General features: G+C 41.4%; 1 protein-coding gene across 2 annotated transcripts in view; it reads right to left on the reverse strand.

The window, feature by feature from the left end:
* LOC132821924 (cytoplasmic protein NCK1-like) overlaps window positions 1-12,634 on the reverse strand; it is a 215,982-nt gene extending 203,348 nt beyond the window's left edge. For both annotated transcript variants that reach the window (XM_060834901.1, XM_060834900.1), the window contains exon 1: window positions 12,487-12,634. The gene's annotated coding sequence lies outside the window, so the exon portion shown is untranslated. The remainder of the gene's footprint in view (window positions 1-12,486) is intronic.
* Window positions 12,635-25,409: the final 12,775 nt, after the last annotated feature.

Here is a 25,409-nt window from a genome sequence, read left to right on the forward strand (position 1 = left end):
AGCCAAGACAGACTGGTTAGAAGGCGAATCTCAGTTCATCTGGGACATCATCTGAATATTGTAGAAGCTGTTTAGGCCTAGGTCTTTACCCCTTAAAACGTTCTCTGTAAAGTTGTGAGTATTACTCAAACAGACCTTAACCATCTTTCAACAGTGTTTACAATTACTCAATAAATTTGTGATTTCCATTCTGCAGGCCGAGACCTTTGTAATAGCCAAAACAAGATATCTGAACTCAGCAGTAAGCACAGCGGGCCCATCAGAATACATTTCCCTCCTGCCGTCCTGCCTCCTGCCCCCCACCCCTGCCATTGGAAATGAGATCGATGGAAATGGGAGGTGGACCAAAACTTGCCTAGCATTTTTAAAAGATTCAAAGAATGTTCCTGATGCCATGAAATCCCAATCTGAGGTTCTCTTTCTTGCTTTTAAAACAGTCAGAACAGGTTACATTTACCATCTATTAATTTATATGTTAATAAGTTATACATAATTGGAGTCAATCACTTAATGCTCATTTAACAAAATGTCACATCGACCTTCTGTGATAAACGCATGGACATTCAAGCTCCTTTTATTATTCCAATTGAGGACACAATTTACAATGTTTTGCTGAATCTTCCATGTTATTCATAAAGTTGAATACTCATAATCCCACTGAGAACAGAATCTGGCTTAGACAAAGCCTAGACCCAGAGATCCATACTGGCAATTTCTACCATGTGACAACCACAAAGGTCTTATCTTAAAATGCTACAAAACCAAAACGCAAACAGAAACACCTCCTCCATCAACCTTAATCCCTTATGATCATAATTGTGCCCAGAAACTAATTTGCTGTTCGAATGTCTCAGGCAGCAACATAAAGAGATGCTTGTCAATGGAGACAGTAAACACAGTAGCCAACGGTGAGAAAGGATCTTAACTAAAATATTGGGTGAGCCATTTTTCATCAGTCCCATGCGTAGGCTGTCATGTCAACTCATTGATATAGGCCAGCCACACAATTTTATCACAGACAGGATAATGATCACAAAATCAATCAGAAAAGTCTGAATAATTGTACATGTAAAAGTTTCAATTGGTGGCTCTAGAGGATGCAATCAATTTGTGCAAGCTGACATAAAGATTTGTTTTGGATTGCATAGAAGAAGTGAAGAGGTGAGAACTTCAATCCACGTTAATGTTAAAAAAAATCCACATGCATCAGAATCACAGTGCATTTTCAGTGGGAATTAATGTTTTTCCGATGAGGCCAGCTTGGACGGTGAAGGAGATGGGCTGACTTAGACAGGAGGGTTCTAGTGGAGACATCCACCACCTACATGCCTCTGCCCATATCAGGTCTGGGGTGAAAAGCCTCATGGATGGCATTCCCACAAAGTGAGATCCCCAACTGCGAAACGTATGAACCTCTTCCCACCAGCATTGGCAATGGCCAGGCAGCAGTCACTGGTTAGAAGAGACATCCAAATAGCAAAGTCCCCAGTGCTCCCAGTAAGGTGTGGGTCAGTTCCTTGATCTGGCACTAAATGTTGACAACAAGTGGTGCAGCACTATTAAGTTACAGTTGGGGGGGTGGGGGGGTGTGGAGGAGAGGTTTGCACTGACTGGCAGCTGCACATCTCACCTGCCCCTTCGTTTGAAACAAACAGCCCCACACCCGTCCACATTCAACTGTGGCCCAGGTCAATGGAAATCTTATGCGTTACCTTTTGTTCAGTACCAAAAACGGCCACCTCCCTGGTGACATTTCCTGTAACAGCATAGCTGTGACCAAGTTAAGTAGCAGTCCTCAGGGCCAGGATTTCCACACCCTGGAAAACACCCACGAGAGGCCATTTCTGGTTGGTCATTCTCAAAGAAGGCTCTCACTGGTTCTGCAGCCAGCAGGCAAAATCCTACTAGCTGCGTTAAATACTGCCGAGAGCATCAGTTTGATTCAGTTCATTGCAATACCAGCAAAAAAAGAAGGTTGTGGATTAAGCAGACTTGAGCAGATGATCTGAACTAAACCCAGTGCATTACCGAGGCAGCACTGCATTCATTTCTTTTTTACACTTATAAATATTTTTATTTGAAAAAATAAAAGATTTTGGTTTTTTTTAAACAAAATTACAAAACTAATAGAAAATAGTGTAACAATAGTGTAACTTTACAATATAATAGCAACATCAATAAATAAAGAAAACAAAGTACTAGTCTACTCTACAAACTACCAAAACCCAAAGTAAGATATAAGAAAAAAACAATTCTGTATTAAAAAAAACTACAACACAGAGCACTGCATTAATAAAGACTCTAAACGGAGTCAACATCTACCAGCCCATAGACATAGAAAAGTATTTAAGCTCTAACAGTGGCAAGGTCAACAGACCTCCCTCAGCCAACAACTCCTAAAATTTGACATGAAACATCTGTTTCTTCAGATGCTGCATGACCCACATTATATGTTTAGCTTTTATGGCTTTTGCTACTCCATTAGAGCTGGCTGTGTAAAGAATTTTCTCTTGCTTTCTTACATTACAACAGTGACTTTACTTTAAAACTACTTCATTTTAAAAAGAACCACAAGATTTTGAGGTCATGAGAGGCACAAGTTTAATTTTTTAAAAATGTGTCACAACATTGGGCCACACTTCAATTGACTGCAAAACATTTCATCATACCTCACACAAATGAAAGATGTTTCCATTGTTGGCCTGAAAACAGTACTTACAGCATAATGGTAGTTCAACTTGCAATCGTAAGCAATCAGTATAATGAATATTGTTAATATTTGCCAAAAAAGATTCTTTGTTCCATTTTGTGTAATTGACTTCATTTCACCCAGTACAGACAAGTCACATCTTATGTTGAGGGAAGAAAAGATGAAGATTAAAGAGCTTCAGGCTCCAAGGTTCTGCCCCACCTTGGTTAAGGGAGTAGTGCCAGAGGACTGGAGGATTGGTGATGATAGATATTCAAAAAAAAAGAGGGACAGGGATCAATTCCATAACATAGGGACATCAGGGATGGGGAAAGCTCTGAAACTATAATCTCGGACATTATGGGCTAATTGATAAAATACAGAATGGATTTGTTGACAACACTGTTTGACTAACATGACTAAACCATTTGACAAGGAAATGATGGAGGGCAATGCAGAGGATGTTGTGCATCTGGACCTTTGAAAGTGAATTAACAGAGTAATTTTTAATAGATCCGTTAACAGAACTGAATGGCACAGAGCGAGCTACACAGGGCTCCTGAGCAGCAGTGGTGGTTGTCCTATCACTGGGGCAGAAGGCCCAGCTTCCTGTCCCACTTGCCCCAGTGATGTGTCATCACATTCCTAAACAAACTGATTAAAAAATACTGAGAACTAGTAGTAACCCACAGGACCCTGGGCTCAAAACCCATTTGTTTCTGCAGTGCGTTGTCATGTATCTCAACAGGTTGATGACTAATGTCTAGAACTAGCAGCATAGCTATAAACATTGGTTAAAGAAAGCCTTGCATTTTGAAAGAGCCTTTCATGACCCCAGGACATACCAAACTTCTTTATAACAATTAAGTACTTTAGAAGTGCAATCATTGTTATGATACAGGAACCACAGCAGCTAATTTGAACACAGCAAAGTCCCACAAGCAAAAAATATTGCGACACTAACCAGATAATCTGCATGCAACTAATGTTGATTGTGGGATAAATATTGTTCAAGCCATTCAATAACTTCCCCTCTTCTTTCAAATAACTTTGTGGCCTCTTGTGGGTCAGATGGAGTCTCATGTAATGCCTTATCCAAAAGGAAGAGCTTTCAGGAATGAAACACTCCTTGAGCTGCACTACAAGTTTTAGTCCTCCCCTACGTAGTGTGGGACTGGAAACCACAACCTTCTGACTCAGAGGCGAGAATGCTACCAACTGAGACAGCAAGCAGACACTTGTGGAGAACACGGTTTTTAGGCTTGAGGGAACTGGTATTCCCCTCTGGCCAGTATTGTGATTTTTTTTATATATATGCATGGACTTCGACACACATGGCATAATTTTAAAGTTACAACATTCAAATTTAACCAACCGTGAAGAGGAGAGTAACAGACGTGAAAAGGACACACAGATTAGTAAATTGGTGTAATAAATGAAGTGTCAGACAAAATTCAATGCAGAGAAGTGTGAAGTGATAATCTTCCTAACAAAATGCAAAAGCCAACACAAATTAAAAAGTCCAATATGAGATGTGGTGCAAGAACAGAGATGATTGAGGCAGATCAACACAATTTTGAAGGTGGTAACACAGGTTGAGATGGTTGTTTAGGAGAAAGTGAGGACTGCAGATGCTGGAGATCAGAGCTGAAAATGTGTTGCTGGAAAAGTGCAGCAGGTCAGGCAGCATCCAAGGAGCAGGAGATTCGACGTTTCGGGCATGAGCCCTTCTTCAGGACGGTTGTTTAAAAAGGCATCAAGAATCCTTGGGTTTATCAATAGAACACAAAAGCAAGCAAGTTATACTGAATCTTTTATGAAAAATCTTTTGAGCTTGCCCTGTAATGTTCGAAGCTCAGCACCAAATTTTGGGACACTGTCAAAGCCTTGGGGAGGATGCAAATGAAGTTTACTAGAATGGTAACAGGAACAAGGGACTTCAGTTGAGGTGAAGGAAGAAGCTGCGATTGTTTGCCTTAGCACAGAGCATGTGCAAGTGAACATTGATTGAGGCTTTCAAAATTATAATTGGCTGTGATGGTATTAATGAAAAGAAGCAGTTCCTTCTACTAGCAGAGGGGTCAGTAATCAGTAACATTCACAACAACCCAAGGTTTCATGAGGAACTTTGAAAGAAGAAACATAGAGTGCTTGTGATTGCTGAAAGGATGGTGGAAGCAGATCCAATAGAACAACTCAAAAGAGAACTGATAAATTCTTGAAGGAAAAACAATTACAGGGCTATGTAAAACAGAAGAGTAAGGTTAATGATTGTAAGCAAACAAAGACCAACAACAGGACGGTGGGGAAAATGGCTTCTTTCTGTCCTGAATCATCCTCCAAATTTTATGATTTGCAACTGTGCTTATTCACTTAAGAACTGATCACATTGATAGGCAACAGGTAATGCCCCCATGCTGTCATTAGTTAATTCATTTTGGCTAGTAGCTTTACGGGATACAACTGAACTAAGCCTTGGAAGAAAAATACTGTGCAAATGATCTCCATGCGTGCAATAAGGAAAGAAGAAACAGCATTTTGCTTTCAGTTGTCATCCGCCACATCTCACAAAGACTGGCAAGGGGGTGACAACTAATGATGGAGAGAGAGTTCTTCCTGTTATCTCACAAAGTCAATTATAGTGTTAACAAAAGATATCAGGTAAATCTTGGGAGTAGAATTCAGAATGCAGTATAATACAAGATCTGCTTAGAAATGCAAAATCAGTACAGACTATTAATGGAACCACACTGAATTGTGGCTGAGTTTTGCAAGAGAACGAGCAAGTTGGCTGAAGTAAGGTGGAAGCAAAATTTAGCACGTTGGACCGTGAAGCAAAATAATCTTTTTTCTTCAGAGAAAGACCACACTCGGTACAGATTATGATTTTCCCATAATAACAAAGAAGATTGTTTAAGTTGTTCTTGAAAAGCAAGTTAAAAAAACAAGTAAAATTGAAGATTTGATCCTAGCTATATCTAGGATAATAATAAAATTTGTAAAAGGACAAGAGAGTGGTGAGAGGGGATAATATCAAAAAATCTCAAATAGAACAATGTATTTTTTAGAAATGAGTATGATTAAAAGTAAAATTGGAGCTTAGACAGAGGAAAGAGGGTCAATTTTCAGAGGGTAGGCATGTACAAAATGGATTGAATGGTCTGTTTTCATGCTGTATATCTCTATGATTATCAAAATATTACAGATATATTTACTAAATACATTCCACCAGTCTCCACTAAGCAGAATATTTAGCAGGTGAATCTGGACCAACTGAGTACAAGTTGAGCAAACATTTGATGGATACAATAAGATTAATTAGGTGGGCCACACCAAGAAAAGACAATGACTGGACATGTCATCGGACCCTGAAGGGAGAATTTGCAGTAGATGTGGAAATTATATTTCAGAGCTTCCTGCAGTGTGGATATGTGCCAATGGATTGAAAAGTGGCCGATGCAGCACCCATTTTTGCAAAAGGGAGACAGTTAACTCAGGTAACAATAGGCCAGTTACTTTGGTAGGAGAAAGTGAGGACTGCAGATGCTGGAGATCAGAGCTGAAAATGTGTTGCTGGAAAAGCACAGCAGGTCAGGCAGCATCCAAGGAGCAGGAGAATCGACGTTTCGGGCATGATTCCTGAAGAAGGGCTCATGCCTGAAACGCGATTCTCCTGCTCCTTGGATGCTGTCTGACCTGCTGTGCTTTTCCAGCAACACATTTTCACTTAGTTTCGTAACCCAGTAGGGATAAATTGAGTGTGTTCAATTAAGGAAAATATAGTCAGGTTTTCAAATAAGAAGCTACAATTCTGGCATCTAACTAACAACATGGAAGCATTTCTCAGGTACATCCACAAAAAGCAGTATAATTTCAATTCAGCCACCCTGAAAGGTGATGGAAGAGGTTAGTGGCATTGCAGTCAAGTAGAAATTACACAGCAGGAACTGCCTCACTGATGTTCAATTGGGATTCCGCTAGAGCCATCCATCTCCCAACCTCATTACACCTTTGCTCTAAACCTGGAGAAAACTGAACTCTTAAGGGAGGCAAAACTAATGGCCCTTGATATAAAGGCAGCATTTGACCAAGTGTGGCATCAAAAAGCTCTAACAAAATTATTTTCAACGGTAATCTGGGAGAAACCAGCCCCCCTACCAGTTAGAATCATGCAATAAGGAAGATAACTGTGGTTGATGAAGGTCAATTATCTCAGTCCCAGGACATCACAGCAGGCATTTCTCAGTGTCACGTGCTGTTCCAATCATCTTCACTTGCTTCCTTCCCTCCATCGTAAGAGTTGAGGTGACGTTCATGAATGTGACCACAGTATACAGAGCCAGTTATAACTCCTCATATACTTAAGCAGCCCTATCCACATGTTTGTGTCTTATGACAATATCCAGGCTGAGAACGAGCAAGTGTAAATGTGAGAAAATGACCAACAAGGGAGAATCCAACCATCATCCTGACATTCCATAGCACTACCATCTCTGAATCTCCACTATCAACATCCTGGGAGCTACCACTGACCTGAAATGAAATTATACCAGCTAGCTGTATACAATAGCAGAAGGAACAGGCCAGGAGCTGGGAATTTTTACAGGATTATTTCTGTAAATATTTGAACCTCCTGTCTCACCAATGCCTGTGCACCATCTACATAGCACAGGTCAAAAATGTGATGGAGTACTTTCCACTTGCCCAAATGAGTTCAGTCCCAATAACACTCAAAATGCTTGAGACTATCCAGACACACAGTGTCTGCTTGACCAGTACCCTATTCACAATCTTAAACATCCCATTTCTTTATTATGCAACGTGGCAGCAACATAAACATATGACACACTGCAGCAAATAACCAAGGTTCCTTCACCAGCATCTTTTAAATATGTGATTTCTACCATCATGAAGGACAAAGGTAAAAACGAAAGGAGAACAACCAACTGCAAGTTCCCTTCCAAGGAACATGATATGCTAACTTTGAATTACACTGCCATTCATTACTGTCACCGAATCAAAGTCTTTGAATTCTCCTCCCTGGCACCACTTTGATTGTACCTTCACTGGAGAGACAGCAATTTATGCCCTTCAGAAGGTGCCAGTGAACTGTTGTCTTGAACCCCTGTTGTCTCTCCAGTGTAGGTACACTCAAAGTGGTTTTTGGATTGGTGGTGCTGGAAGAGTACAGATCAAAGTGGTGCCAGGGAGGAGAATTCAAAGATTTTGATTCAGCGTCAGGAATGAATGGTAGCGTAGCTCTAAGTTAGGATAGGTTTTTAAAATCATGAGGAGTGAGGAGAGGATAAATCGACAGTCTTTTCCCGGGGGTGGATGGGGGGGGGGGGGGGGGGGGGGGGGGGGGTGGAGTCCAGAACTAGAGGGCATGGATTTAGGGCAAGAGGGAAAAATGTAAAAAAGACCTAAGGTGCAACTTTTTCATGCAGAAGGTGGTAAATGTTTGGAATGAATTACCAGAAGAAGTGATGGAGGCTGGTACAATTGCAACATTTAAAAGGCATCTGAATAGGAAGGGTTTGGAGGGATATGGGTGGAGTGCTGGCAGGTGGGATGAGATTGGGTTGGGATATCTGGTCTGCATGGATGAGTTGGACCGAATGGTCTGTTTCCATACTGCACATCCCTATGACTCTATGACAATAAATGTCAACCTTGCCAGCAATGCCCACATCCCATAAGAACACAAATCATGCAAAGACATCTCAGAAGGTATGACAGATGAACAAACCTCACAATTAATTAAGGAAGGAAGACGCTTGATAAGAAAATGACAGAAAACACAATAGGAAATTCATTGACAAGATACCACATGGGAGATTACTAAAGCATGGTAAGGATGTGAAATTATTGGGAGGATAGTAAATCGGATTTTAAATTGCCGTGGAGAAAAAGCAGTGAAAAAGATGTAAGGTGTGTTTTTGCTTCAGTGGTTAGATGTGGGTGGAGAGCTTAGTTCTCAGGCCACTTAGAACATAGAACAATACAGCGCAAAACAGGCCCTTCGGCCCTCGATGTTGCACTGACCTGTGAACTATTCTCAGCTCATCCCCCTACACTATCCCAAAATCATCCATGTGCTTATCTAAGGATTGTTTAAATCTCCCTAATGTGGCTGAGTTGACTACATTACCAGGTCGGGCATTCCACACCCTTACCACTCTCTGCGTAAAGAACCTGCCTCTGACATCTGTCTTAAATCTATTACCCCTCAATTTGTAGTTATGTTCCCTCGTACAAGCTGACGCCATCATCCTAGGAAAAAAACTTTCACTGTCTACCCTATCTAATCCTCTGATCATCTTGTATGTCTCTATCAAATCTCCTCTTCGCTGCCTTCTTGCCAATGAGAACAGGTTCAAGTCTCTCAGCCTTTCCTCATAAGACCTTCCCTCTAGACCAGACAACATCCTGGTAAATCTCCTCTACACCTTTTCCATGCTTCCACATCCTTCCTGAAATACGGGGACCAGAACTGTACACAATATTCCAAGTGTGGCCGCACCAGATTTCTCCAGTTTCCTCATTTCCCCTCCCCCCACCTTGTCTCAGTCCCAACCCTCGAACTCAGCACCACCTTCCTAACCTGCAATCTTCTTCCTGACCTCTCCGCCCCCACCCCCACTCCGACCTATCACCCTCACCTTAACCTCCTTCCACCTATCACATTTCCAATGCCCCTCCCCAAGTGCCTCCTCCCTACCTTTTATCTTAGCCTGCTTGGCACACTCTCCTCATTCCTGAAGAAGGGCTCATGCCCGAAATGTCAATTATCCTGCTCCTTGGATGCTGCCTGACCTGCTGCGCTTTTCCAGCAACACATTTTCAGCTCTGATCTCCAGCATCTGCAGTCCTCACTTTCTCCCACACCAGTGTTTTGTATAGTTGCAGCATGATATTGCAGCTCCGAAACTCAATCCCTCTACAAATGAAGCTGAAAATGTGTTGCTGGTTAAAGCGCAGCAGGTCAGGCAGCATCCAAGGAACAGGAAAATCGACATTTCGGGCCAGAGCCCTTCATCGTATGCCTTCTTCACAGCACTATCCACCTGGGTGGCAACTTTCAGGGATCTATGTACATAGACTCCAAGATCCCTCTGCAAGTCCACACTACCAAGAATCTTTCCATCGACCCATTACTCTGCCTTCCTGTTATTCTTCTCAAAGTGCATCACCTCACATTTAGTTGCATTGAACTCCATTTGCCACCCCTCAGCCCAATTCTGCAGTTTATCCAAGTCCCCCTGCAACCTGTAAAATTCTTCCACACTGTCCACTACTCCACTGACTTTAGTGTCATCTGCAAATTTACTAATCCATCCACCTATGCCTGCGTCTAAGTCATTTATAAAAATGACAAACAGCAGTGGTCCCAAAACAGATCCTTGTGGCACACCACTAGTAACCGGACTCCAGGCTGAATACTTTCCATCAACCACCACTCACTGCCTTCTTTTAGAAAACCAGTTTCTAATCCAAACTGCTAAATCGCCCTCAATTCCATGCCTCTGCATTTTCTCCAACAGCCTACCATGTGGAAACTTATCAAAGTCTTTACTGAAGTTCATGTATACCACGTCAACTGCCCTACATCATTGATCTGGATAAGGACTCAGTGAGAGAAGAGGTCAATATCTCATTTTGGTATCATCTGCAGGTTTTCAGTAAATTCCTCAGAAGACCAGAAGAAACATGGAAAGGGATGCGAGTTGGGCAAAAACTTATCAGATGTAATAGGTCAGCAAAATTATGCAGTTTGGTTAGAAATGAAAGGAAGACTTATGCTCGGAATCCAGTGTGTTCAGTTCTGTGGTGGGTGAAGTGGGGATACAGGCTCATGATATGTTAAAAGAAATAGCTTCTCATCTAATTGATGTGGAGAAAAGAATTATAGGTCTTATCTTACAAGAGTAGATGAGAGATGAAGGTCAGAGTGGGACACATTTCTCCAGTTATAAGACTGTGGAATTGACTTTGAGTGAGTAGTTATGGCAAGAACTGAGTAAACATGGTTAAATTGGATAAGTGAATGAAACAAAAGGCTTTGAAGTGACACAGAATCTGATGGAATTACTCTCCATTTATGTGGATGAGTGCAGCTTCAAAAACACTCAAAAAGCTCAACATCATTCACGACAAAACAGCCCACTTAACTGGCACCACACCACCAATAATAGAATGGCACCTGCATGTATCATCAACAAGATGCACTACAGCAATTCGTGAAGGCTCCTACAACAAGGCCTCCCAAATCCACAATCTCTACCATCTACAAGAACTGGGGTAGCAGGCACTTGGAAACATCACCATCAAATCTGCCTACAAGCCACATAGCATCCTCACCCTGAACTGTAATTGTGTTTCTTTCTCCATTACTGTGTCAAAGTCACGTGTCTCCATCACAACATTACGAGTACCCACTCCAAATGGACTTTAGTGTTTCAAGAAGGCAGCTCACCACCACCTTCTCAAGGGCAACGAGTGACAAACAAGAAACACTGGCCTTACCAAAGTTCACATCCAAAGACCAAATGGATCAAAATTAGACTTATTTGCTCATGGGAATGATAAATGCCTGCATCAGCCAGATGGCCTGATTCCAAGCTGTGCTCAACTTTCTAAGTTTGGCAGCAGCGTGAACATATGGATTTGAATGAAGATTCCATTAAGTTACAGAGCTATTAATAGATGAGAAACCTAGAAGTACATCAAGAGACTAGGGCAGCTCACAAGAATCAACAGGAAGAATGTCATTTCACAGATCTCCAACGTATAATGAGGGGAAAGAAAAAAAAAGCAAAAGAAACTGTATTAATATAGCGCCTTAAACGTCGTTTGACCTCCTTAAGTGTCTTACCATTAGCTTAGTAGTGTTTTCTTTGTTGGAAATGTGGTGAAGGCCACCAAAGGGTATTTGGGAAAGTAAACGTCTTACATGATAATATATCTTTGTAATTAAATATTCTTGAAAATAAAGTGGCCAATAATATCAATTTCTTTTGAAGGCAAGAGAACGAAAAATAATAAGTTCACGCAATATATATCAAAAGGCCCAGCTAAGAAAAAAAGTCTACAGTTCGGCAAACTTTAAATATTCGACTGATCGATAGAGATGGGCATTAAGTTCAGTAAAGCTGCCTGATCCCCTGTTGGACAAGATCAAATTTCCTTCCATAACTTTTTTTTTGTTTCATGTTTTAAATGCTTTAACTGCAATTTCATCACTCCACCCAAAAGCCAAGACTCAAGTTCAGCAAAAATATTTAGATTCTTAGAAGGAAATCTGTATTTCTCTTGGAAATGATCAAGCTTTCGGAAACAATGGTAGTTTTAAGGTCGGGAGAACAAAAGATTCTGGTTGAATGCAACAGAAAATCCAGGGGGGAGGTCGCGACTGAACTCGCTTTGAACGCCGAGAAAGGCAACCCAGAAAGACGCACTTTTGTTCCGATGAGCCATTGAGAAAGTTTTTTTTTGTTCGTTGTTTGCTGCTGCCAGCATTAATCGTCCTTACATCTGTCAACTTGTTCTCCCAAACGGTTAAAAAAAATAAATCCAGGGATGGGTGAATGTACAAAATGGGACACTGTCCCTTCTCCCCCCCCCAAGCGCCCGTCTGCTGCCGCTAATCAGAAGCTTTCGCTGCAGTCCCTCTGCCTCCCTGTAACAGGCGACCACAAGCTGATAGCGGTGACTAGCTACAGCGATCGGTCTCCACTCATGGTATAGCGCGTACACACATATACACACACACGCTCGATTAGAAAACGAGGACTTACCTGAATAACTAACTACGATCCCAAAGAGTTGGTGCTAACCCCAACACAACTGCATCCGCACACTCTCAGGCCAGCTTTTTCTCTCTGTGTCCAGTTGAAGTCTGCGCTCGCCAGTCTTGAACCGTGTGAAAAGTCCCACTGCGCATGAGAGCTTCTCAGGCACCGTGTTTGACTGAAGGAAATCCCGCCCTTACCTTGTTATGATTGGCTGACTTCCCCACCACTCCCTTTCCCTATTGGCAGACGGTGGTGTCAATCGTCAGTTTCGCTCGCTACACTTTGTAACAAAGCGCCTGCAACAATGGATCAGCTGCTGGCTCCGCTCAGTTCCTCTCCCCGGCGCAGGACTTGTGCCCCTGATCGAAATCACCCAGGTTTGCAGATCCTCCCTCCTCCTGCTGATTCTCCCTTTTTCTCTTGGTTGGACGGACAAAGTTGTAACTTTGCAGTGACGTCATTGCGATAGTCATCCGCAATCGCGGAAGGCAAAAAGGAGGGAGAAAATGCAGTGCGTGACATTGGTCGGTAACATTGTTACAAAAGAGGAAAATCATTCTCTATCTTCGCATTATGGATTGTTAAGACGTTCCGTACAGTTGCTGCTCCGTTTCCCGATTAAGGAGACATAAGCATTTCCTTTGTTTCCCATTTTGACATAATAGTTATCTTAAATGTTTAGAAAGTAAGTTTACTAGAGATAATAAATATATTTACTTTTAATTGCAAAATAATTTCACCCAAATTATCAAAGCAATTTATGCACTAATTACACTGTCTCCGACACAGTTCAACACGGGTGATTTTGCCTTGAAACTGGTCTTCAGCACATTAGCAGAATGATACTGCTCCTGGTTTCGAGAATGGGTCCCTCTGACAATGAATAAGCAGCGAGAAAATCTAGAATACGAATCTACAAGTTTACCACTGAATTGGCTGCGTAGCAATTAATTGTTTGGGGAAAATTTTATCATGATGTTTACCCATGCCCCCAATATGAAGTCGTTTCCCATTTTAACAGACACTCGTAGTCTTTTTCCTTTTAGCAATGTAAGCTGACAATATCAAAATAATCACTTGATCTGGAAAAGACATTAATCATGCAGCTGCCGCAATGTAAAGTTTGACGTTTGACACGATTTACGTTATGTTGAAGTCAACAATTAACGAAATCGTTGCTATGGGTAACAACAAAAGTAATGCGGAACTCCTTGAAGAATTAATGTGGAAAACAATAATCATTGAGTTGGAAATCGATGTGGGTGCTTAGATAATACATCAATGAGGATTGCAGAAGGCACGGTTGTTTTTTTATCTCTCTATGTTATCAGTCCATCAATGTAACCGCTTGCGGTATCTTGTCTGTTTCCTGTCCTGCTGCACACACGTGTGTAAGGCAATTTTTAGCCAGCCTCCAGGGGATCCTTGCAAATGGCACCGAGACTGCTCGTTTTATTCAGACACTGGAGACAGGCGCATTCTCTCCAATCCTGCAACAGCTATATGAAACAAATGCTTACCTGAGGTGATATCTAAAGACTTTTGGGTTTACGAATTTCTACCCTGCAAACCAAAATTTCCCGACCGTTCACTGTATCCAGCTCAGATTTCATTTCGGATTGATAGGGGGTTGTATGTCCTATATCACATGTATGGCAACGACCTTCAAAAGCAATCAAAAGACTTAAAAATAACGACTCTCCGCTAATTCAGCCAATTTCATCAAGGCATCTTTTATTGACTATGTTTTGCGTACGGTTGAAGAAATCTCAATGGGATTTGATAACATACGTAGGCAGCACATTTAATCATCGTGTTCCACATTCCCGATTTTGTGAATCATTAACAATCAAGGCATTGTAAGCTCTGAAATGTATTGTTTTGTCCAGTTGAACATGGTAACGGGATATATTCGAAAAGGATTGTAATCAGGAAGATTAACTGCATTGCTTAAACAACTTACTGAGCAGGAATTGATGAAGTCTAATTGACATTTTGTAAATTCTATCTTTAAAAACACCGACCTCATATCGAATAAAGTTCAATGGAGTGCCATTTGAGATGGGTTATGTGCAAATCTCCCGCGTCCCAAACCCATTATTTCTCCATCACCCCAAAAACAAAACGTCGAACACCCATTCCCTTCACCCCCCCCCCCCCCCCCCCCCCCCCCCTCCGCCGGTCAGAAGTGTTACTGGTGCCCTCATCTTAAGGGGGGATTCGTACCAGTGCCCTTGGGTCATCGGAAGGACCGAATCCAAATTGTCTCTGTATTGGTTAGGGTGTAATATTCTCACCAACAGAGGTGAATCGGAATGACGAAATGAGGAAGGGTTGGCAAATTGTGGGTCACGTTTGCTGAGTTACTGTCTGGTCAGATGTACAAAAATCTGAAGACGATGCAGAAAGGTGTTTCAACACTTTTGTGTTTTCATTTCCACTCCCTCGCATGCCCAGTTAAGGAAATGAAACCAAAACAAAAGCGTATATTGTTGGAAACACGGCGATCCAGAACCGGTTCAGGCCGTTCCAAAAAATCTTTAGGTCACGGAAAATATTTCAAGAAATATTGCAACTATTTCATTGCATGATGTGTCGTAGGCAGCATTACGGTTGACCTGTAATTTACAGTGTTAAAATCCTTAGCATAACCACGAGAGCAGTATTTCACAGTAGCACTGTGCCATTGGCACCCAGACATCAATCACATTTACAGTTCCAATCGCTGCAGGGAATCAGTCCATAGAAAATTACTGCTCAGCCAAACATCAAATGTAAAATTGCAGTTTTTTAAATCCAAGTCTCTTGGTTTCAATTGTGATCTTTTTTTTCTGAATACAAATTACAAGTGTCGGATTTCTTAGTACCATCTATTACCCACTCAGGTGGGACATCCAGCTCTCCTACACCCCCTCCCCACCCACCCACTCACAAACTAGTCAGTTGGCCCAGATCACCTCTGAACCACTGTTTCATGTGTCACTTTAAATCTACCGAAAGTGAACTTGAGAAGTCCCTTTGTGAGAATGGCTCACTTTACCTCTAGTCACTCTGTGGCGCCTAATGTTAACTCGATGTGTTGTTTGCCCTGATAAGGGACTGAGGAAGATCAGGACAGGAGCAGGCCCCTCAGATCGTGACGAATCTGTGCTTCAGCTCTTTCACCCATTTGTCACCTTCACCTTATAAACAAAAGGTCAATGCCTGTCTTCAAAATCCCAATCGTCACAGCACCCATAGCCTCTTGGAATGACTTCAATCTTTCAACTACACTTTGTGTTTAAAGAAAACCTCTTTCCAAATCACTCTCGCATGGCCCAGCTTTAATGCCAAGGTTATGACCGCTTGTTCTTGATTCTCTCTGAGAGGAAATTGCTCCTGTGTACGTATCTACTCTGTGTAACCCTTAATCATTTTAAGCATCTCGATCAGGTCACCTCCGAGCTCCCCTAATCACAAAACCGAGTTAACTCCTCATACCCTTGGTATAGTTATAGGAAACATATTCAGGCTCAATATGATATGTGCGTCACAACGCGAGAAAGCTGCATTCCAAGTGATAATTGACGTTTTTACATCCCAACATCAATGACAAATACTGATGTCGATTCTAAGCTGATCATTTCTCCCTATTGTATTATTAATCTGATGTTAGGAATACCCCTTCCCGTGTACTCCAGAAGAGCCCACTTTCATTCCTTCTCTATAAGTGACCGAAGCCTTGAACTCGCCAGGACGATCAGAAAGGTAGGTAGATGCCACGCATAATGAGGATCTGTAGGTGATTACGAATTCAACAAATAATTAAGAAACGCCTAGCATTTATTCCCTTGTGGATCATGTTCAAAATCTTCTGGTGAATTGGTTCTGACAGGCGGAATTGCTGATCCTGCACGTAACCATTCTTTGACCAGTTTCTCGCTGGGAGGAAGCTGCGACAGGATACCCTTGTTTTAAAGGCGTGAAGAAGTGGAGGATAAAGCTGACAATTAAGTATATTCAGCAAGCTTCCTCCTGACTCAGGGAACAACAATCCCCATCTTATAACACGTACTTCTGTATGAAAACCTATGGAAAGAGATACCATAAACACCTTTTGACCACAAACAATGATACAAAATGATACCTTAACACGTGGAGGGAACTGGCAAGGAGTTCTCGTCCAGTGAAAGGTACTTTGCTTTGTGTGGGAGCAGATACAACAAGGACTGGATTAGTAGAGCATCATTTTGATTGCAGACCACTGTAAAAAGAACCTTTTCTGTATGCTGAGGTCAAATTGAGCAGACCCAGTGTTTGTACATTGCAGTTGTAAGGATTTGTTACACACACGCCTCAGCTGCCAAAGTGCTTGCTGTTGCCAATACTTGCGACAGCGTGTGCTGAACTGGTGCCCCCCGCGGGGTTTAGAAATACTGTATACTGAACGTGCTTTGAAAACACAATGACAGCACCACATCCTCGTACTTTAAGGATTCGAGTCTGATCCCGGAGAAAAGGATAAAGTAGGGAATGCTAGGACCCGAAAGTTAAAAGTGAAGGTGGGGAATATGCAACATACTGCCTGTAATTTGCTCAGCCGCTTTGGGCTACCATCTGTATTAAGTAGTGCCCTTCATTCAGACCCAGTACCATGGAGGAGTGAGGTGGGGGGGGGGGGGGGGGTGGTGGTGGAAGCGGGGAAGGTGGGACATGGTTGAATAGAAATCCAGGCAAAATATCTCCATGTCCAGGCGACTGGGAGCTGTACCGTGTCACCAGGCGCAACGCCTGGACTGTATCTAAAAGTGACACTTCCCTCGAGTCAATAAACATCTCAGTGAACTCCCACGTGGTTCCGAGATTCGGTGGACACACAAGATAATGACAAGCTGTTGATGTAGCCTTCTCAACAGCTGACAAAAACTATTACCTCTCAAGGAATGAAAAGCAGCAGTCATAGAGTGGAGCAGATTTTAACCCATGAAATACCAACAGGTATGAAGAAAAATCTGCTTTTTCTTCGAAAGCCATGCTCTGCCACATCTAAGGTCTGTTATTGCTCTCTCTCAGTGATGTTGAGGTTACAGAACCGTTCTAACGACAATATCCTTTCAATTCAAATGCCTCCTTGACAAGAGAAAGGAAAATGACGAGTTTTTTTTAATATATCTGGAACTGAAAAATGACGGTGAAAACTGTCTATTGTTAAATACCCATACAACTCCTCTCAAATGGCTTAATAACGTCCTTGATGGAAGAAAATCTATCAGCCTTTCTTCAGCTATAAACAACAATTGTTGACAGCTGCTGGCCAGGTCTGCATTTGTTGCTGATCCCGAAGAAGATTGTGGTGAGCTTCCTGCTTGAACTATTGCAGTCTTTGGGGCAGAAAGACACTTAGTGCCGTTAGGAAGGAAGTTCTCGGAGTTTTGACCAAACCATTATGAAACAAGGTCAATATAGTTCCAGGTCAGGATGGTACGTAGTTTGGAGTGAAATCTGCAAATGATGGTGTTCCCATGCATCTGCTGGCTTTGCACTTCTGGCTAATAGAGGTAATGGGTTTGTAAGGCATTGTTGGTGGGGTTTTCATGAGTTACTGCAGTGCATCTTGCAGATGGGGTACACGCTGTGTATCGATGGTGAAGAGACTGAATGTTGAAGCCAGTGAATAGCATGTCAATCAAGTAAGCTGTTTCCTCCTGAATGATTTATGTTTCTTGAGTGTTGTTGAAGCTCCATTTATCCAGGCAGGAACATTCCATTATACTCCTAACCTGAGTGTTTTAGATGGTACGCAGGCACTGGGGATACAGGAAATGAGTTGCTTGTTGCTGTTCTTTTAGCCATGGGACAGAATCTTCCCAGTCTCTGAATAATGTGGGCCATGGGGACAAAGTTGAGAAATTTGCATGAGATGAGCAGTGAAGAGATTCGCAATGTTGAGAGGTAAAAGTCCTATTTTCCAACTAAGTGTTTAATGGTGAGATGAGATTCTCATTAGTGAGTGGTGGAAATCTTAATTGCATGCATTATCATCTCATTATTTGTTAATCTCACGTTGTTGATATATAGATTCTCATTCTCCCACCTGACAAATTGAAACTAGATATGACATGAAAGCCACTGCACTTACCCTGATGACTCTGTCTCATCACTTGCACCTACAGACCTCCATCTTGGAAACCAGTCACCAACATTTCAGGGCAAGCTCCATGGGCAGTAATAATCAATACACCAAACTAGATTGAAGGAAGTACAAGTAAAACACTGCTTCACATGAAAAGCCTGTTTTGCACTTTGAACAATAAAAATGGAGGAGGCAAATGAGCAAGTTTCAAATCTTCTGTGATTCCATGGAAGGGTGCCATGGAGGTGAGGTGCAGTGAGGATATGCAGGAGTGATATTTACATAGGGGCCATCATCGAGCAGATTATATGCTTCTGTAAAATGAGTTTTCACTGCTTCGATCAGTCTGCTAGAGGGGAGCCTTGCTGTGCAATCCAGACAAAGTGCGCCTCATCCTAACATTCTGAGTTGCCCACAACTCTAGCAGGCAAAGGGGGGATCTGATGGAAGCTGTTGAGCTTGCAGATTGGGTGCAGTCCTCAGAGGAAGAAGATGAGAACATTGAGTGGGGGGAGTGAGTAGCTCCTTCAGCATGATGGAGTGCAGTAGCTGCAGCTGCAACAAGCCACAAAGGACTAAATTGATATCCCATTCCAGGAGATGAGAGCTGGGTGTAGCAATAACTCACTGATTGTAAATTTGTCGGTGCTCGAAAGGCCAACAGTCCATTTGTTTTCTGAGAGGCAAATGCAGCTTGTTTTTATTCACTTTTGCTGTCATTGAAAGTGAGTGAATGGTGTGAAGCATTTGAAGGCTTTCCTGTATGTGATGGTCACACATTAAATAATAATAACATGCTGAGCTACACTGGGCATTGGGGAAAGAGTAGAACTGACTTAGACAGGATTGTAATATAGAATATGGTTATGGATAGACAACTGTGGATTCATGTTTAAACAGTGGTAGATGTAAGAACGTTTATTTGCATGTGCAATAAAATGTCAGCCGTGCCATCTATATGCCCCTGACAGTAATGGTTTGTGGGTGTTGATCCACTATGTACATGTGAAGGGCAACTCCAGACTGCCAACAATTGATGAGGTGTACATCTGGGTATCAAATATGGCTTTGGTACCAGCAATCAGAGGACATCCCAACATTGATGGGAACATCAGCTAACAGCAAATGGGAGAATAGGATGAGCAGAGCTCCACGGGGAGTGGTACATTGTTATTGAGGCAAGTTTGAGACCATAGCTTGAGAAAATATAACAGTTCTTATTGACGCCATGAAACTCACCAAAAGTAAAATAGCCATTTCCTGGTAAGGTTCAATTTATAGTATGTATATAGTTGGTCCAATTCAGTTTCTGGTCAATGGTAAGCCCCAGGATGTTGATAGAGGGGGTTCAGTGATTGTAATGCTATGGATGGCCAATAGTTTGAATCTCCCTTCCTGTAAGTGATCACGGAGTGACATTTGTGTAGTGTAAATATTACTTGCCTGCCATAAGGTCAATGTTGTCAGGTCTTATTGCATAAGATACTCACTTCTTCAGGATCTGTGGAGTTGAGAATGGCACCAAACATTATGCAATCATTGGCAAGCATCCCCACTTCTGACCTGTTGATGGAGAGAAGGTCATTGATGAAGCAGCTAGAGGGTTGAGCCTTGGACATTTTGCTGAGGAACTCCTGCAGTGATGTCATGAGATTGTGATGATTGAGCACCAATGACCACAACTATCTTCCTTTGTGCACAGTGTGACGCTGACCAGTGGAGCGTTTTCACCAATTTGCATTCACTCCAGTTTTGCTAGCATACCTTGATGTTATATTCAGTAGAATGCTGCTTTGATGTGAAGGGCAGTCACTCTTGCCTCATTTCTGGAGATTGGATGAAATACATGGTTGATTTTTCACTGAGGAATTATGTGCAAAAGCAGGCCAGCTATTCTTAAATCTTTCGAAAAACACTGAATAAGTCTCAGTTGGAATATTGTTTTCAATTCTGGCAAGCACACTCAGGAAAACTGTCAACACCTTCAGAGAGTATATGAATGGGATTTATCACAATGCCAGTGATGAAAGACTTCAGTTAATTTTGTGAAGCTGAGGTTGTTCTCCTTAGAATAGAAAGCTTAAGAGAATTATTAGAGGTGTTAAAAGTCAGGAACAGGTTTGATAGAATAAATAAGGGAAAACGGCTTCCAGTTAGCAGAAGAATTAATTCACCAGCAGATAACAATTGAAGGGGATTGACAAAACGCTACAGGTGACATGAGGAAACCTTTTTTTATGATGCACGGATGATGTGGAACCCACTGCCTGATTGAGCAGTGTGATATGGTCTACACCAGACCACTCAAAACATTCTTAAGCAGCCAGCCCAGACCATAATCATGCTATTTGTTTTGGTAAGTGTACAATGAACATTCCCAGAGTAAGTTAGCTAGGTTGAGTACCAAGTTTTAATACAGACAAAAATTTATTCACAAAATTAAGGAATGAAACACAAAGAACAGCATATAAAGTATCCACAGAACTCAGTCTATCCAAACTAGACTTAATTATGCTGTTCCAAAAATACACAACAGCCCCAATAAACAAACACCCTAAACATGGAATAAAACTGAAACAAAGGCTTACAGGTCGAAGTTGGAAGGGCAGAAGGAGAGAGAGTTCAGCAGCATGTTTCACATACAGCTCCTGCTGCACTGATTCAACAACAAGAATTCAGCTTTCAGGACTGACCACTCCCCTTTCATGATACAAGTTACTTCTAAAACATGAAAGCTGTGGCCTAAAGTCTCATCTGTTTACGTATAAACAAAAAGGCTTCCCAATACCCTTTTCATCTCTGTACCAATCCAGCCGATTCAGAGCCTGGACTGTTTTATGACCCATCTGACAAATACAAGGGGACAGTATCCTTGAGAAAAGGATCAGCTTTTAGAGAAAAAAGGACCAGCTTTGAGATAGGCGGATTCAGGTTCAATAGTAAAAGAGACCTCCGTAAATTATTGACAGGAAAGTGGGATTAACTGGTAAATGAGATTAACCGGATAGTTCTATGAAGACAATCTGAGCACAATGAGTTGAAATGCCTTTTTCTGTGCTGTGTCATGTATTCCTTGCTTGCCTCTTAATGCAGTGGTAAATATAACAATGAAGCATGCTGATAAACTTAAATATCCCATTCACAGAAAAAAGCTTACCAACCTCTCTGCTGTTAGTTCTTTTAGTAAATTGAACATTTTTAAAAATCAAATATGACTGGTCGTGAAAAACACTTTGTGAATCTGTGTTAAATTATTTTATTTAGTAAAACCCAACAATTAACAAGTACCCAATCACATTTCTGATTGTATTTTGTGTCACCATATAATCAAGTCCTCTAAAGTATGCTACAAAGGAAAAGCTAAAAATGCACAATTTTACAAATTATGGAATAACTCATGAGTTTATGATTTCATTTTTCAATCACTCCAACTACAGGTGATTGGATGTTTACTGTGAAAGCTCATTCCAACCTTGGCCAATGACTTGTTACATCAGGTTAAACCTTCTTGCTATGCAAATAACATTTTTTAAAAACCGTCAGCGGTCATGAAGACTGTCTCAAACAATTAGATTGCAACAACAACATCTTGTATTTATAGAGTACTTTTAATATCGTGAAATGTTCTCAAATTAGAATTGAGACTAAAGTGCATAAAGGAAAACCAGATAGATGGTCAAAGCTTGCAAAGCAAGTAGAATGTAAGGAACATTTGACAGAGGATTGAGATATGGAATGTCAGTGAAAATTAAAGAGAGAGTTTCAGGGCTTTTACCTAAGGTAGCTGAAGACACAGAAGTGGTGCAATTAAAACTGAGGAGACATGAAAGGCCAAAATTATTGCAGCTGTTCAGATATGTGTGTGTGTGTGTGTGTGTGTGTGTGTGTGTGTGTGTGTGTGTGTGTGTGTGTGTGTGTGTGTGTGTGTAGTGGGGTCACTTGTAGTGTGACATGAACCCAAGGTTCCGATTGGTACCAAGTTCAGTACCCATGGGGATGGCCTCAACCGGGAACTTGGGTTTATGTCACACTGCAGGGGTGAACTCAATGCACTACTCTCTCTCTCTCTCTCTCTCTCTGTCTCACATACACACACACGCTCCTATAGACCCATACACTTACACAGACCCTCTCTCACACACAAGCTCTCTCTCATATGTTCACACATACATCCACACACACACCCTCTCACAGACGTATACCCCTTTACACTCACACTCACACATGTACACATACACACACTGTCTCATAAACACTTACTGCACCCCCCACACACACACCCACATGAACACACATGTAAGTTTGTGGGGTGAATTTGTGCTTAACGAATTGCATTTTGTTTTGCTCAAAAACTGCATGATTCCATGTAAAATTCTGTAAATCCCTTTTTTATGAATATAATCAGTCTGAACATTGGGGCACAGACAGCCTCACACACATGGCACCTCACACCTTCAATGCATTATCTGAGCTGATTGTTAAAGTTCACTTGAGAATGTAACTTTTTAAAAAAGTTCTGGGATTTACATATGAAAGAACTGAAACCAACATGGTCATTCTAAAAGAAACACTTAACAAACAATCTAGGTCTTTTTTCAATATATAATTTTTGTTGCATCACACTGTAACCCTTTGCTGTAAATTCTGTGTCTTACAATCTTATAGTCCACAACCACCTGATGAAGGAGCAGTGCTCCAAAAGCTAGTGCTTCCAATTAAACCTGTTGGACTATAACCTGGTGTTGTGTGATTTTTAACTTTGTACACCCTACTCCAACACCAGCATCTCCAAATCAAAAATCGCAGTCCCATATCCTTGACCTTGCTGGATCTTACGTCCATTTCTTAATTCCTACCAGTCTGAATTCTGATGTCCTCCTTCATTATGAAAACACATGTCAGTACTCTTGCTGCTGAAAGAGTGGAACCCGGCACAATAGGAGCTGCTGCAGAGTTGAATCAAGGTTGAGTTGACAGTCTGAGCTATAAAAATAGTTAACCAAATGCTGTACCTTTGCATTCTTCAATTGTGGTCCTAATATGTCCAAAACCTGTGCTTATAATGTTAGAGGAATCTTGCTAATGTATAGTTTCTTATTCATTCTTAGATGAGATGGACTTTAGTGTGAAGACTTCTCTGCATGAAAAGTTATTTAAGTTAAAGCCAGCTTCAGTTGGCTTTGTTGTCTATTAAGGGAACACATCCACAGAAACAGATGATATTGGAAGATTAGGTGTTGAAATATATAAGGATCATCAAATGATACTGATGTGCTCGAAATATTCTCTTGGGCCATAAAATATAATTATTTGGGAAGCTGGTTATTGACACTTTATGGGAAAATGAGCTAATTGACAAACTACTGGGGAAAGGAGAGAGTTGTGTTGTTATAGTAGATCTGTCAGTCAAATCTTTTGTTAATGCTGATTGACAGCTTCTTGGAGAATGAGAACATGGCAGCTTTTGATCAGTTCAGCTGTTCTTCCTGCTCTACTGATATGAAAATGAATGCTTGAAGATTTGCCTCATGGACTTATAATTATACATTTAATGTTCAAATGGCTCATGAAGGAATGAATCTTTAATAATTTGTGTATCAGGCAATAGTAAACTAAGTGTTGAAATTTAATTAAGTTTGTCGTGAAGGTTTTCTTGCAACTGCTCAAGTCATGCATAACGCAAAGCTGATTTATGGATATTAGGATGAGCTACATAGAGTAGAAGTATAGAATTTACAATAGAGAAATAAGCCATTCAGCCCAACAGGTTCATGCTGGTATTTATGGGAGAAAGTGAGGACTGCAGATGCTGGAGATCAGAGCTGAAAATGTGTTGCTGGAAAAAAGCAGCAGGTCAGGCAGCATCCAAGGAGCAGGAGAATCAACGTTTTGGGCATGAGCCCTTTGAGAATCGACGTTTCAGGCATGAGCCCTTCTGAAGGGCTCATGCCTGAAACGTTGATTCTCCTGCTCCTTGGATGCTGCCTGACCTGCTGCACTTTTCCAGCAACATATTTCAGCTCATGCTGGTATTTATGTTTTACATGAACCAGCATCCACCTTACTTCAGTAAAAAGACAAGGTAGAATCCCTACAGTGTGGAAAGAGGCCATTTAGTCCATAACAACTCTCTGAAGAGCATCCCATCCAGACTCCATATTTACCACAACTAACCCACCTAGCCTATACATCTGTGAACACTATGGGCAATTTAGCATAGCCTCTTCACCTAACCAGCACCTCTTTGAGCTGTGGGAGGAAACCAGAGCACTCTCATGCATACACAGGGAGAACGTGCAAACTCCACACAGCCTATCACCCAATATTGGAATTGAATCTGTATCCCTGGTGCTGGGAGGCAGCATTGCTAACCACTGAGCCACTGTACAGTCCCAAATATAGGGCATTGGTTTTTCAGCTCACTTGAGACATAGAACCTTTGAAAATATAACAAAGCACTGAAGTTTTCCTTCATCTATTTCTTTCTTCCATGAGATTTTATGTAACATCCCTTAAATGCATCTATGTTTTTCATCTCAACTAGCCCACAGGGCAGCTTCACAGTTTCACATTCTCATTGTTGTTATCTCTATGTATGTTTATTATTGCATGAGGAGGGCATAAATAGATTTGTCATTTCACTGTGGAAATTACAATGACAGTGAAGTTCTGTTCAACCCTAGGCAATGCACATTTTAAAGCATAATGTGCATAGACATGCTACAATTCACTGGGAGCAAGAGCACAGATACATGACTATATCAAGTCCATATCCTCCCTTAGGTTTGTCTTGGCTTCAATCTTTTCGATTAAA

The sequence above is a fragment of the Hemiscyllium ocellatum genome, chromosome 13 (genome assembly GCF_020745735.1).
Source record: "Hemiscyllium ocellatum isolate sHemOce1 chromosome 13, sHemOce1.pat.X.cur, whole genome shotgun sequence".
NCBI classification, from domain to species: Eukaryota; Metazoa; Chordata; class Chondrichthyes; order Orectolobiformes; family Hemiscylliidae; genus Hemiscyllium; species Hemiscyllium ocellatum.